Below are 13,350 nucleotides of genomic sequence, written 5' to 3' on the forward strand. Positions count from 1 at the left end.
AGTGTAGCAACTTCTATATTACTAGATTAGTAAAGGGAGCCCTTTGAAACACATGGCTAATTTTACCAGCAAGGTGGCAGCAATTCAGTATTTGGTATGCAAGGGCAAAGCCCCAGTAGTTCATTTGGTTAATTTCTTAGCCTTCTGGCTTCTGCAGTGTTTCTTTAAGGAGCACTGTATATGAGTGATTGAGTGAGAGGGAGCATGACAGAATTAGCACACACTGGATCTTTTGACCAAAGGATTGGGGGCGGGGGGAAGCCAGTCTAATGTTGGTTTAGGGGAACGTCCCCCTTAGGATTTGGGAAAGAAAAACACCCAACCGACTCATTTTGGTGCACCTCGAGCAGGGCAGCACATTCAATTAAAATCCATTTCAGAATTATTATTTTTTTTTAAAAGGCACTTAATCTCGGCTCAAAAATAACTACAAAATTGCAGTCGGCATCATGCAGCCAGAGCTCTAGTGGGATTTCCAAGGCAAATTCAGCTCTCTGATACTGCACCACAAAATATATTTCTAAGAAATCGTTGGCAATTCCCCCTTTGAGTTTCCAAAACCGTCTGCAGCAGGCACTTTCCATTTAAACTACCCAGGTACCTCAGAATCATCCGATGGTGGCCTGAAGAATTTTCCAGTGAGCTAATAAGCAGGGTGTGCTCACATTTGCAAATAAAGAGAGAATAGCTTGTTCCATTTCTTTCTTTTGTTTATTCATGGTTATTTTCCTTTTATACACCCCTGACTTCACTGAATAGCCCTTCCCATGGACCAAAGGCTGCTAGAAGGAATAATGTGTATATATATATTTCTAAGCTAGGATCCTACAACATGTGTCTGTCTTCTAAATCCTACGTGTGTCAAAGTGATCTGATTTCTGTGTTGGGGAAAGTAAGGGTTTTATCTGAAGACCAGCCATAAACCAGCCCTCCTTTTTTAGCACCTATGCTTTTGTGATCTCGGTTGATGTTAGTTAACATACCTTACGATGCCTGGTTGCTATAGTGTACCAGGTAGTTAGTTCTAAATGAAAAAAGGGTCTTCTTTTCCAGAGCAAGCAACTTGATCTAGTGGTTAGAGCAAAGCTTGGCGCTCCAGATTTCTATAGTTGGCTCTGTCACTACCATGATATTAGATCTTGGGCAATTGATTGTAACTCACTTTTCCCCATATGTAAAATGGACTGTAATGCTGCTTGCCCGAGGGCTTTGAGATCTTTGGAAGAAATGTGCTCTATAGCTGCTAAGTATGGTCTCGCCTGTTGTTGCCATCCAGAGAGGCATCACTGCTTAATAACTTGTGAGGCACTATGCTCCCGCCTACGGAATAAAGATGCTGTCTACATTTGCCCTTCTAACACTGTGTATAGGATTCCTGCCTACTGCATATAATGGTATCTCCCTATCTCCCTGCAGTCTAATCTAATCCAGGGTATTCCATGGGACAGATCACCATGGTGCCAAAGTGGCAAGTTATAGAAGCACCTGTATGGGATCATGGGGCCTGATTGCACTCCCACTGAAGTCAGAGGAAAAGCTCCCATTGACTTCAGTGGAAGTTAGAGCAGAGTTTTGGGGCCGAGCCCCTGAGTTACTTGTCCGGTGTAACTGTAGATACTCCATGCGGAATTCCTTGGTTTTAAAATGGGACCAGGCAGGATTACACTCTGCCAGAAAAACACCAGACCTCTCCCATTGTACCCTAGTTGGCCCTTTCCTCCCAGGGGGCAGAAGGGGAGGGATTAGAACACATGTTCTGCATTGGCTCCCGACATTTCTCACATGGAGATCAAGTCTTTCACATTGAAAGGCCAACTGTGCAACCCTTGCCCACAGCATCTCCCACTTATTGCAGCACGTCGTCCCTTTGAAGATAATGGAACTACTCATGTGAGAAGAGCTGCCGGCCATGACAAAGTGCTGCAGACTTGAGCAACAATCTTCTGTCTTCTCCCCTTTATTATAAATGAGGCCTTAATTTGGCAAGGTATTAAAACTTGGGCCTACCATTTTAAGCATGGGAGTAGCGCCACTGAAGTCAGTGGGGCAACTTACATGCTTAAAATTAGGTCTGTTTAATTACCTTACCAAACTGGATCCTGAAAAAAGATGGCCAGGAAACCTTGAACTTACTAAGATACCGTATCCAGTGCACCTTCTGCCCCCTTAGAATTTAACTTTCAGAAGTGCTGAGCTCCTACAGCCCCCATTGATTCCTGCTGGAGTTATAGGTGCTCAGCCTTTCAGTGCTCATCAAATTCTGGAGTGCACTTTGTAGTTCACCGGACTGGAGTCACTATGTCACATCCATGGTGCCTTAAACCAAATAATTCAACAAGCGGGAACCCTGGTTCTCCTAGCTCCCAGAGTTAGGTTTCTATTTGAATGTAAACTCAAGTTCCTGACACATGACCCGGAGAGCATAAAAAATAAATTAAAGATAATTTATTCTAACTGAGCAGCACTAGCAATAGTTAATCTACCATATTAGAACCTTTAATGACTTAGGAGACTTATGAAACCATAGGAGCCTGTTGAATGAATGCCTGTTCTGACCCACACTTTTTGAGGCTTAAGTCTTGTATAGAGAAGAAAAGAAATTCACAACAATTTGTATTTATTTATTTTTGGGACGGTGTTAAAATGAATGGAGCTGTTTTGTTTCCAGGACTCCTGTTCCTGCTGGGCACTGATCTCATGATGTATTACAGTAATGTATCATTAGGGCAATGGGACTCTGATGATACATTACAGCAACAAGCCATTTGTAATATGTCATCAGACAGCTGCTGCCTCCAGATTGGGGGTCTCAAATAAGATGTAGACAGGCAGGCTCGTCTATGTAAATTGAAAATTCTTTCTTTTATTCTTGCTAATGTAGGAAGTGCCAAACGTATTCCAATCCTGCCATACTTATCTAGATCTATTGTTTTAGGGGAGTTTTGAGGTTCTCCCATGAAAATTCTTTTCCAGTGCGACTAACTGAAGACAACTCACTCCATACCCAAGTGTACTCTTAGGTACAAATATTGGAACTGGCATTCTGGATCAGACCAGTGATACATCTAGGCCAGTATCCTGTGTCTGACAGTGACCAGCGTCAGATGTTTAGGAGAAAAAAATCGTCAGTAAGCAGATGTGGGATAATCTGCCCCCTTGGTCTCTCATCATAATCCCTAATAGAGATTGTTTTAAACCTAGTCCCATGAGGTTTTAGATCCCTTCTATTGGTTTTGTTAGCAGTAACTCTTCTAACCCTGGATATTCTTGCTAGCCATATAAATATCCAATCCCTTTTTTTAATCATGCTAAATCATTAGCCTCAACAATATCATGTAGGAGTGAGTTTCACTGTCTAATTAAGTATTGTATTTAAAAAGTACTTCCTTTTTCAGTTTTGAATTTGGCACTTTTCAATTTCATGGAATGTCTCCCTATTCTTTTGTTAAGTGTCCATGAGAATAGATGCTCTTGATCTATCTTTTCTTTACCATTCATTAGTCTGTGTATTTTATCATGTGCCTTCTTATACATTTCCTTTCTAAGGGAGATTTCAGTATTCCTATTATGTTTCCAATTCACCTGTTGTCTTATGTATTGTAAACACTTAGTATATATTGGAAGATGCTGTTTCTTTATGCATTCTTCCCCATGTATCCTCAAGCCAGGCATAACACAGGCAAAAAAGAGAGCAGATGTGGGGGTGGGGCTTGGGAATGCAATTCTATTGAAGCTCAGTCCATAGTCTCAATCTCCATACACAATCCCAAGTAGCTGGATGTTTCTGCTAAGAAATAGTTAACAATGTTGACATTTCAAACGTTATCATTAGGCTTCAGTGTTAACACATCACAGCAATGACTATGTGTCGTTCTTATCATAATAAGCAATACAGCCCTAAAAAGTGTAGTAGGTGCTTTTCAGAGCCAGGGAAAGCATATGGTGTAAGTCTTTGGGGTTAAAGGAAAAGGGTTGCTGTAATAAAAGCACGTGAGTAGTTGCTTAGAGTACATGTTCATCTCAGTGAGCTATTGTTTTAAACCAGGGGTAGGCAACCTATGGCACGCGTGCCGAAGGCGGCACGCGAGCTGATTTTCAGTGGCACTCACACTGCCCAGGTCCTGGCCACCAGTCCAGAGGGCTCTGCATTTTAATTTAATTTTAAATGAAGTTTCTTAAACATTTTAAAAACCTTATTTACTTTACATACAACAATAATTTAGTTATATATTATAGACTTATAGAAAGAGATCTTCTAAAAACATTAAAATGTATTACTGGCACGCGAAACTTTAAATTAGAGTGAATAAATGAAGATTTGGCACCCCACTTCTGAAAGGTTGCCGACCCCTGTTTTAAACAGTCTGTCTACAGACTCAGCAAAACATCACTGCATCAATTCACTCTCATAAGGCTTTCTTCACAATCATAAAGGCTAGCAATTTTTCTTTCCAATCCGCTGTACTGTCCATGATATGTACTGTTTCCTAGAGAGCCCCAAAGATTCTGCTCCCAAGAATTTAAGTGTCTTAGAATGAAGGGCCAATTTCCTTCCTGTTAATTGGTTGAAACCAAATATTGTCTTGTCTGCATCAGGCCATTTGGATAAATAGGTTAGGAAATGAGTCAGTAGAAATATCCAGGTGGCCAGTGGCAACCATACCTTCTCTTGGTATCTGCATCATTGGAATTGACTTTCCAAGCTGTTCCACTCTCCTGTACCACTCTTGGTTTTCACACATGTGGTGAGCAGACTCCAAGAAACTGTATTTAAAATGTGTTTTTCTATCTTGAAACCTCCGTTCATTCTGTTCCTCTTTTGGCGTTTCCTTTAAAGAGAGGCCCAAGTAGAATATTGCACATCTGGATCTGAACATTCCGCGCTTGGGGGTACTCAGAATTGGGGGTGGGGTGGGGGGAGGATGATGATGGCAGTATGTGTGTGTGTGTGTGGTTTCTGAAAGTCATAGGGAAAGGGAACAGCTATGTCCAGATGTAAATCACTCCAGAGTTCAAGGGCATTTGAATCTACGGTTTGGGTTTTGCTCTGGGCACATCTCTTGTTCTCTTCATTGAAGATATTTTCAGCTGGTAACACACCACACTGTGCTGTCCATACACACTGCAGAGTTTGTCTAGTATATATGTTTTTACTTAACGCTGAGCCCTTATGAAACACCACTGCACAGCAGAACAGAGGGGGAAAGAATCACATCCTTGGGCTCTTACAATGCACACAGCACATCCAAGTGCTTCAAATCCTTCAGGGGATTATTTCCAAGTCACCAGACCTCCTGGAGTTTCATTTTGGATTTGACAAAACAGTCTTTTAGCATGAAGGATAGGGTGGGGTTGGAATACCTCTTTTTCTGTGCAGAAAAGAAATATGTTCAGAAAGTTGAACAAAGGGTTCGGATGGGCTCTGCCACGTCAGCTGAGCAGAGGGTTTACAAGGATTAATCAGAGCGAGAAATGTCAGATTGTGAAAGAAATGTTCAGTGAGGTGTCCAAGCCACAAAGTTCTGTGGAGCCTTAAATTAGTCATTCTCTAGTCACGTAGTAGTTTTTCCTCTGCTCATGCTCTCAGTCGAGGGTTTGTTCTTACGTCCGGCCCCTCTTTCACTACATCAGTGGCACCACTGACTTTTTGGCACTTAGGACCTAGTAGAGTGTCTGTAGCTGAGTTTCGCTCTGACTCCAGTGTATTCAGCCTGTATTCCAGTGCCTCGTATGCCCAGCTTCTCCTTTGTTGCTTCCGGTGCTTCCAGTTCATTACCTTGTGTGTGTGTTTTTAAGGCTTAGTTCAGCACTCAAACAGGCTTTGTCTTCGCTAGAATGTCAGGGTGTGTTGTTCGAAAGCATTAGCTAGCATATTCTAAAATTCAGGTGTAGACAAAGCATTGAACACATGCTAAACTAGATGAGCTGAAGTGAATTCTAACACCTCTGACCCTGTCTACACTGAGGAAATTCACAGCAAGGTAGCGACTTCAATGCAAATACACAGGTACATGTTCCTAATGTAGACATGAAGGACCAGTGCAAAACTGAGTTTACACTAATGACACTTAATCCAATCACCAAAATAATCTGCACCAATGTAAACTCTACTTTGCCCCAGTGCAATTTAATATTATTCATGTTTTATTATTTATTATTTCTCTTACAGCAGCACCACAGACTCCCAGTCATAGACCAGGACCTGACTGTGCTAGGCACTGTGCAAACACAGAATAAATAGCCCCTCCTCCAGAGAGTTTACAATCCAAGCACCAGACAACAGACGGCTACAGATAGGCAGGCAGATGGGGGAGCATAAGGAAGCAATGAAACAGTGTTGGTCATCATGATAGGCCGTGACTGTATCATATCAACCTTCTTTCATAACACCATGGTCAAGCACACCATTAGAGGTTTTCACCATTATGAATACAACATTGCAGTTGTATTCATGCAGATGACCTTAATACAGGTCCTTCCATTTATCTTCTGAGACTCACTGTGTCTTATGTAAAGCATTTGTTAAAGTTAGGGTTGCCAACGTTGACTGGACAAATTCCTGGAGATTTCATCACATGACATAATCTTTAATTTAAAAAATCATCTTTAATTCCTGGAGACTCCAGGACAATCCTGGAGGGTCAGCAACCCCAGTTGAAGTGTAGCTTTTTATAGGGATAAGGGAAAGTCCGAATTTGGTGACAAATTCTTCTTTCAGTCACATGATACAACTCCATCGATGTCAGTGTGTTTGCCCAGTGTAACTGAGAGGAGAATTTAATTCTCAGTTTTTCCCTAGGAACCCATTGGTTTTGATGTTAACAATAACAGGATGACAAATAAAAAGTCTATTAAACAGGTAACATACTGGCCCTTTTCACTGAAGGAAATCACAGTAAAGAGGCTGGAGGACATTTCACCCACAGCTACCAGGGATCTGTTTTCAAAACTCTGCACATTACGTATGTTTTCAAGACCCTTTCATTGCTTAGCATTTTTTGTGCCGTTGGGAGCTGAATTTCCTGTGGCTAACAAGGAGGACAGACTGTGACACTAAAGGATACTCATAGCAAGATTTGTTTCCTATAATATCCTGGGATACTAAGGGCCAAATCCTGAGTCCTTAATCAGTCTTTACTCAGTGATGTCTATAGGGATTTTGACTGAATATGAACGTCAGGATTTCGCTTTATGTTTTGAGGTCACCATACATATGCCGTCTCAATTCATTAGCCTTTACACAGCTTCCATGACTGTGCATGGGTATTTGCCTGTCCATTTGTGCACACCATTACCTTGGTTGCACATGCAAATGAGGTAATTACGGATGAAATCCTGGCCCCACTGAAATCAATGAGAGTTTTGCCGTTGACTTTAATGGGATCAAGATTTCACCCTCCTCATGCAAAGTAGCCATGCGTGTTTTGGGCCCAGAGAGTTCTAAAATCTGGGCGGTACTTGCTGCCAAATTTGCAAAGTGCATCTTTGTCAATCAGCTTCTTTTGCTTGATACCTGCTACAAACTTCTCTTCAGTGTCCCAGCTGTCACTTTTCCAACAGGTTTACTTGAATCTCTGGAAGAATAATTATGCATAATCTGAGTAGAACAAATGTATAGGGCCAGATTCTCAGCTAGTGTACGTCAGCACAGCCTGTGAAGCAATGTATGTTTACAATAGCTGAGGATCTGGCCCATAGAGTTTACATTGTCAGTCATCATCTATCCCGGCACTTACATAGCCTTCAGCCCTGTAGTTTCTGGGCATCTCACAGTCATTAATGCATTTTATTCTCACAGCACACAATATTTCACATGTAGGACAATATTCTCATTTCACAGATGGAGGACTGAGGCCCTGAATGGATTAAATGACTTGGTCATATTCAGACAGGGGAATCTGTGACCGAGCGAAGACATGAACCTGCATTTCCTGAGTCCTTGTACACTAAGAGAATCCTTCCTATTCTTCGTCAATCATACTGACGTAAAGAAGGGTCCAAAGGTGGAACCTCAAATCCAAATCCTTTATGGGCAGGTTTTGCTTCAAATCCCTGGATACAGATTAAAGCTGCGTTGGAAATGGTTTTCCCATTCCACAAGATTTTTTGAGATTTCAAAGGGAGGGGAAAAGGATCAAGTCAATTGAAATGTTTAATTTCAAATTTGACCTAGTTTTTTTTTTTTTTAACTTTTTTAGCTAAAATTTCTAAATGAAAAGTCATTTTGAACTGAAAAAAGGAAGTCCTTTTGTTTTGAAAATATCCAAATGTTCCATTTTGACAATTTCAAAACTTTTTTTTTCCCAATTGTGAGATTTATCAAAACCAACATTTCCTGGAAACAGTTTTGGTTTTGACAAACTGGCATTTTCTGACGGAAAAAGCATTTCATTGGAAAATTTCTGGCCAGCTCTAATATAGACCGAGCCCTTGAGTTTGGGTTCTGGATTGGGTCCCAAATTGAAACTGTTACCCATCCCCGTCCCACACACTGCTTACGCATCTGTTCTGTTGCTCTGTTAAAAAAGAACAGCTGAACAAATTATCAGCATTTTGTGGGGATTAGGGGAATTGATACAGGCTGACTCACTGCATACCTACCTAGCCCAATGCAATGTTAAAACTAAGGAAAATAAATTGATACTGTAAAGGCTGACAGAATTATGGTATTACTCTAGCATCCTATAATGTCAGTTTATTGGGCTCAGTGCTCCACTGCCCATTTAAAGTGACAACTAATTTTGATCTAATAGCAGTTTAAGGCTTGTCTACATGGGGACATGGGAAAAAGTGAATCGGAATTTAACTAAAGGTGTGAATTTGAAGTGAAGTAGTTAAACCACATTAACTCTCATTCAGAATTAAAATGGCATTAATTCAGTTTATTTCAATTCATTTCCCAAATGAATTAAACTAAACTGAATTTAATCCTGACTAATGATGTCCACAGGAGAATTTAATGTGGTTAACTAATTCACTTCAAATTCACACCTTGAGTTAATTCAGATTCAATTTCTTGGATTTCCCTTTGTAAACAAACCCTTAGTCTCAATTTACCTAGGTGTTTTACATGAGCTTCATTCATCTGCAAAGAAGCAAGTTCTACAAGAGAATTGGCTCAATGCCGGCTGCACATCCTCAACATCCTGACAATAATGAAGGTTTTGTCACAGATATTGTCTTACTAGATATGTCTGTATTTCAATAAAACACCCTTGGCTGGCCCCTATAAGCATACTGGCAGTCTCAGGCCTCTGGCTGTGGGGCTATAAAATTGCAATGTAGACATCCAGGCTCAGGTTGGAGCCTGGACTCTGGGACTCTGTGATGGTGGAGGGTCCCAGAGCCCAGTCTCGAGCCTGAACATCGATACTGAAATTTTAAAGCCCTTCAGCCTGAGGACCATGTGCCCAGGTCAGCTGTCATGGGCCAGCCGTAGATGTTTTATTGTAGTATGGACATACCATCTGGGTCTTTTATTTGGGCACCAGGCAATAGAGACTATGAGGCATTAAGTGTACCAAGAAATATATGTATGTAATGAATGCAGGCATGTGGTCCTTCCATGGAAGAATTCCAGGGAGGGACAACAATTTTCAAAATATGGCCAAAAGAAATGATTAAATACTAAGTGGGCAGCAGGTATCTTGCTTAAATTTAAAAGACAAGGAAAAGCCAAATTTGGATTCATATCTAAGTCCAAATATAAACTTCTGCTCTGATCTTGAGGGGATTTTTCAAGCCCAGCTTTAATAATTGCATTTTACCCACTGCATATTCCACCTGTGATATCATATAGAAAAATTATACCTCACTCCCTCTCCTGAAAACTGTAATATTGCTGGTGAAGAAAGCCTTCCATCTCTCATGCTATAAGACTTTTTTTCAAAGGGAGGAAGGGGAGGAAATAGTTCCTGTATAGCTAGACTTTCTCTAGCTACGTAGTGGAATGATCCACATATAGTTTATAAAGTGCACTGAAGATCTTATGGGTGAAAGATGCTTTGTAATTTTTACTCATGATCTGTGAGATAAATAATGCTATCACCTAAAATGGTATAAGCGTTTGTGTTTTGATTCCTTATTCTTGATCTATATGGCTAACAATAAATAATCACTTTAAAACATCTCAGAAGACCATCCTCAAAACATTTATCAGACTTCTTGCTGGCTCAAGGATTTAGTCAAAACAACACCAAGCTACTGGAAAAAGTTTCATTTTAATGACAATTTTCAATTCTGAAAGACATTCCTATCATCACAGATGGGCCTGATCTGCAAAGATCAATTCTGGATCTAAACTTTCCCAAATTCAACAGGGTATTTTTTTTTTTTTTTACATTCTGGGACTTTAGATCCAGCACACTAGAATCATAGGCTTCCTTTGTCCAGTGTTCATCTGATGTTGTCAGTGAAAGGAGCAGATTATCCATATCTCTGTTGTAAGTGCCTTCAAAGTATGAAAGTCCCCCTGCAGTAATCCCCAAGGCCAAGACTTTCATTTTAGAACGAACGCTGAATGAATAATCAATAAAATGGTACTACATCTGCCTCTGACAGAGGAAACACCAGGCAGACACCAGCCAGTCTGGAATCAGCTGTTTCCCTGTCTTTGATCTACTATGTCAGGGTTGCTGAAAACCCCCAACAGGCCTTGTCCCAGACTCTGATACAACCCACGTCATGCTGATAACTCCACCAAGCCCTATTGTTGGCATTGTGTTTGTGGAAGGGATCACCTGTCAAAGTGAATGGTTGCAACCCTTTCTTGACCATGGGAGGCCTTTTGATGCCGTAGTGATGATAATTAGAGTATAATTGCGTGATTAACAGCCACAGCAGCCCATGGCTTTAATGACATGTCAATATTAAGGCCTGCATTCCTTTGCAAGTCTCAGGTTTGTAACTGTAAGGCCATGTTATTTTCAATTATAGGCCATGCTATTTTCAATTATAAGCCTTATGCTGCCCTAGCAGGAATTTATGAAGTGGGTTCCAAGTCTCTTTCTTTCTTTCTTTCTTTCTTTCTTTCTTTCTGCTGTCATATATCCATACAAATAAGATCTCCATTAGAAACATGTGGAGCAATCAAAGCCACAAAAGCTGATCAAATTTGCTTACCAATGTTTTGAATCACTTTCTATAGACACATATTGATCATAAATGTCACAGGAATATTCACCTATTTGCCAAGACACATGCAGGCAGTGAAAGCTTGTCTAGATATACTGAACTTAATTAACTGGGTTTGAAGGGCCTATTAAGGCAATATTAAAAGAAGCCTGTCTCAGCAGGCCCTCACAGTGGGGAAGCAGAGCAAAGCTTTCAATTTAAGGCTTATTATACAGATATCCTACGGCCCAGGTCCATGTTCTGCCTGGGAGCTCTTTAATAGACTACTCGGAAGCAGAATAAAAGGATTTTCAAAGAGATCAGGGTTAGCGGTGGATTTATCAAAGGAACCCAACCTCTAAAATATTATGTGCTCACTTCACGGATAGGAAAAAAAAGTGTCATATAAACAGGGAGATCACACAAGGCATCTGATTAAAACAAATGATGGTACAGTCACAAATTAAAGCCATGATGTATTGTAGTGATTTCTCAGACTGAAAGGGTGGGTTTCTTTCATAGTTTTAGCCCATTGCAATGACTTTCTGCTCCTTGATGAACATACAACATTTAGAGAAGGGGTGAACTTGTTTGTATAAAAAAAAATACAGTGCCAATTTCTTTCTTCTTCTACTCTCCTAGAATTCCTCTCCAACCTGGAGGATCATCTTTTATAAATACATGTCTGCCTCAATTAATGTTGTTCAGTTATTTTCAATTTTCACCATAGCCTCTGTAGTTCCACATTCTCCATGGAACTAGAGGCCCAATCCAATGTCCATTAAAGTCAATGGAAAGTCTAGGATGGTACCGTAGTTACGGTACTATTGTGGGACATATGCTTTCCTGGGTTCAATTACCTATTCTGTCACAGACTTCCTGTGTGACCGACCTTGGGAAAATCGGTAAGTCCTTCTGTTCCCCCTACGTAAAATACGAATCATAATGATCTCCGATCTCATGGAGGAGTTGTGAATAAATACATTAAAGATTGTGAGGCAATCAGATAGTATGCTAATGGAGATCAATCTTTCAGCTAGGTAGACTAGGGTGAAGTTCTGGCCACTTGATGTCAGGAAAAGGGGCCCTAAAGGCCTAGTTCCATTAGAGAAAGGATTCACCTAGCTCAATTTCTAATGAGTCGTGCTTTCAACTTTGGATGTCCCTAGTTCAATCCTGGTGCTGGTAAGGATGGTGGCCATCACACCACCATTTTCCATAAAAAGGCTATATAGACATAATCGTGTCTTCGATATGCATGTGATACAATCCAGACATGTCATACATTTTACTTGGTAGCTTGGCTTCTCTACATTAGGCATATTTACTGAGTTATTTGAATTTATATAAATGAATCCTGCCAATGCTCTGAGTATCTCTATATTAAAAGATCCCAACCAAACTAAAAAACACACTGTGACAAATTTTGGACTCCATTTCTATAGGAAAAATAAACATCACCAACAGCTCAATAATTTTGAATGGTTCAAGTTCCCGGCTATTGGAGTATAAAACAAAGCTGAGCGGTTCTAAGTGAGATGAATGATGAATAAGGAACTCTGTTTTCCAAACAGAAGCTCCCTCAGGGCACCATATATATTTATTATAAACCACTGACTTGAGAAACAACACCACAAATTAACAACAAAATAACAAAATATGCAGTTTTCCTCACTCAGTGTAACCAGAAAATGGAACAGTGCAACAGTTACAAGGTAATAATAATATTAATAATAATACTTGGCATTTATATAGTACTTTACCTGGTCAGACTGTAGCCATTTAAGGGCTGCATTATGAAACCCTTATGTATGTTAGGTCTGATCTCTCTCTCTCGTATGGCAACATGAGAGCTTGATGTCCAAGTTCTGAAACCAAAGGATAGGCTCTGTATCAAGGGAGGACAAGCATTGTACACCGCCCTGCACATGTTGGCTTGGGCACTTTTCTGCTACACGAGTTATTGTCTGCAATGCTGCCCCACCGTCACAGTTGCGTGGAAGAAACCAGGCCAACATGGTGTATGGTTGTGACAACTCTGGTCAAGACAGAAAGTAGCTTGTTGAGCTTAGTCCAGGATCTACTATGAAATGGACAGGTGCAGTGATAGACTCCTGAATTTACTTAGTGTGTTAGACTCTTTCCCACCAATGTGTCCACTCTGTAAGTTGGTCCAATAAAAGATATTACTTATGTCATTTCAGCTCCCTGGCATCTGTTATGCTGTTGACTTCAGTG

This window comes from Mauremys reevesii, linkage group 15 (genome assembly GCF_016161935.1).
Source record: "Mauremys reevesii isolate NIE-2019 linkage group 15, ASM1616193v1, whole genome shotgun sequence".
In the NCBI taxonomy this organism is placed as follows: Eukaryota; Metazoa; Chordata; order Testudines; family Geoemydidae; genus Mauremys; species Mauremys reevesii.